General features: G+C 39.4%; 1 long non-coding RNA gene across 1 annotated transcript; it reads right to left on the reverse strand.

Annotated features, from left to right (window-relative positions):
* LOC143420778 (uncharacterized) lies at window positions 1-2,139 on the reverse strand. The gene is made up of 2 exons (XR_013100517.1): window positions 1,457-2,139; window positions 1-1,135 (listed from the first exon to the last, which is right to left on the reverse strand). It is a non-coding gene; the product is annotated as an uncharacterized LOC143420778 (long non-coding RNA).
* Between the last annotated feature and the right edge of the window lie 1,038 nt (window positions 2,140-3,177).

Raw genomic sequence — 3,177 nt, forward strand, 5'->3', positions numbered from 1 at the left:
TAAAGCTGAAAGGACAGTTTATTTATACCATCTTCATGTGAACACATTCAAGAACATCACAGATGAAGAAACATTAAAAACTTCCACACTACATAAAGCAAGAAAAATAGTTTTTCTTTCAGGTGGTTTCAGAAAAACAGAAACATCAAACATCTCCAAGACTCTCTTTGAAAGAACTAAAAACCTTTGTTCTCATGGTCCAATCATGAGTGAACTCCCCGATGAAGCCTTGTGTGCTAAAACATGTCAGAGTGTTAAAGGTTAAACACGAGTTTCCAAAACGTTTTGCTGGAGAACAATGAACTATTTGACTGAGTTTCAATCATTTACAGACGAGCAAAACCAGGACAGAGAAAAAAGGACAAAACTGACTCAGTAAAACAACAGAAAAGAAGATCCCATGTAGATCTGTATTATGTAGAAGTTCAGCCCAGCAACCAGTTCAGTTCAACACAACTTTAAATGATTCTATCTGAACTCTGTGGAGCCTGATCTCAAGCTTTTTGAGTCTGACACAGAAACCAGAGGATCTTTCTGTGTCTTCAGATTCACTGTGATCCAGTGATGGGAGTGATTTCAGCCCTGAGTGATCGCGCTGATGTTTGCACAGAGCAGACAATGAGGTGAATGTTTGGGCACATTGGTAACAGTGAAACAGTTTATTAGTAACGTGGGATCGTTTGTGTGCAGAGTATGAACTGAGATTCCTGAAGCTCTTGTCACACTGGTCACAGCTGTAGTTTCCTTCCATGTGTGCACGTTCATGAAGGTTACGATGACCTGACTGTGAGAAGCTTCTCTCACAGTGTCTGCACTTGTGTGGTTTCTCTCCTGTGTGGACTCGTTTGTGTGATTTAAGCTTCCATGCAGTGGTGAAGGATGACCCACACTGATCACAGAGGTGCTTTTTAACCCCACTGTGAATCAGTTCATGTCGTTTTAAATCACTTGGTGTGGTGAAGCTTCTCCCACATTCTTTGCAGTATTTCAGTTTGTCTCCAGTGTGTCTACGTTGATGTACTTTTAGGGTAATTTGCTGACTGAAAGTTTTTCCACAGAGGTCACAATGAAAGTCTTTCCCACCACCACAGTGATGACAGGGTTGAGAACTGGATCCATCTGTGTCGCTCTGCTTCTAAACAAAGACACAAAGTGTAAGTCAGTCCTTCAACATTTGTATCCTGAACGTCGCCTGAAATAAAGAGCATCTCTGCAGACGTCCAACTACATTTGACTGTTTCAGTTAACATACTCAGTTTACTGGGCTGCAATAACTACAATACTACCACCATAATACTACAGTAATACTAAAATCATAACTGAAAGGAAAATCTGAATAATCACTCAGAGCTGCTTTTCCATGCAGTAGAATTGCTAACATGCTAACACAGTTTAATGAGCAGAGTTGTTCCAAACAGTCAGGCTAAAATGACAAGATAACAATATAAATACATACCTCACAGTAGCTGCACTTGTAGAGTCTCTTTCTGGTGTGGATCTGTTGATGTTGTCTCAGGTGATGTGGAGCTTTAAAAGTCTTCTCACACAGGTCACATTGATAAGGTCTCTCCTCAGTGTGGGTAAACATGTGTCGTTGTAAGTCTGTGTGAGTTATAAACTGTTTGCCACACTGTTCACAGCAGTACACATCATGTCTGGTGTGAATGCGTAGGTGTGTATTTCGGCTCCCTCTCTGGCTGAAAGTTTTTCCACAGATGTCACAGCTGTATGCCTTAATTCCAGAGTGGGTAACTAGATGACTCTGTAAGTGGCTACTGCGAGTAAAAGCTCTCCCACACTGATCACAGCTGTATGCCTTAATTCCAGAGTGGGTAACTAGATGCCTCTGTAAGTGGCTACTGCGAGTAAAAGCTCTGCCACACTGATCACAGCTGTACGCTTTAACTCCACTGTGGACGAGTTGGTGTTCTTTTAGGGAACCCTTCAAGGAAAAAGACTTTCCACACAAGTCACAGCTGAACGGTCTCTCTCCAGTGTGGATGACCTGATGCTGTTTTAGATTAGCCCTCAGAGTAAAACCCTTCCCACACTCGTCACAGGTGTGTTTTTTCTCTCCCTTTCTTCTGTGAGGTTTGTCGGCCTCCTGAGAGCGCTGACTTCTGGCTCCATGTTGGTCCTGCAGTGACAGAGATACAAACAGAGGCAGTGAGTGAAATGCAGTCGTGGAACAAACTCAACCTTCAAACTCCATTAACACTAGTTTTAAACCTGAAGGTGGAGCGTGGCACCAAACACCTTAAAGGTCTCTTATCCCCACCTGCTGGTAGTTCTAACACATTACATCCAACCTGCTGTTAAAGATAATTCATGACTGTTCAAACACTAAAATCATGCACACACACACACACACACACACACACACACACACACACACACACACTTTTATAATTTAGATTATTTTGTTGTTTCCTATTACATATTTCTATAATTTGTATAGATTTATACAGAATTATTCAGTGATAATAAATCCTATGTTTGTTTATTCTAAAGGAACCCCGTTAGCTTCCACAACAGATGTTGCTCGTCTTCCGTCAAATACTCACATAAAATATTACACAATAAAGTGGATTCAAGATATCCACATAATTTCACTCTTACATCCACAGTGAGGTTTCACAATTGTTCAAATATAAGCAATCAATAATAATAATAATAATATCAATAACATTGAGGCACATTACACAAATTTCAAAAACAAATCATGTCTTACAATATTTACAACAACTAAAAGCTCTGTAAATCGGCTTTTAAGTGTTCATTGAAGTTTTGAATAATTCTCTAATTTTTTAAGGCAACTTATTCCACTTAAAAGTTGCTCTAAATGTAACAGTTTTACAAAACGTTACTTTTAACTCGAGCATTTACTAAATTGCAGCTTGTTGAAAACTGTGTAATATGATGATGTATTTCATCTGGATACTGCAGCTGAGCAGAATAAATGTGGTGTGTTTAACAGAATTGCTTTCTTTAGAACTACAAGTAAGCCATAGAATATTTTAGCCTGTACAGGAAGCCAAGAAAGGTTATTGTGCATTTTATCAATATTAGTATAGTATGAACATCTTCACACTAATCTGGACGCCTTATTCTGGACTAACTGAAGTCTGTTAAGATCTGTCTTATTAGCTGCTGACCAAATGATTGAACAATACTCCA

This window comes from Maylandia zebra, linkage group LG2, assembly GCF_041146795.1.
Source record: "Maylandia zebra isolate NMK-2024a linkage group LG2, Mzebra_GT3a, whole genome shotgun sequence".
Taxonomy (NCBI): Eukaryota; Metazoa; Chordata; class Actinopteri; order Cichliformes; family Cichlidae; genus Maylandia; species Maylandia zebra.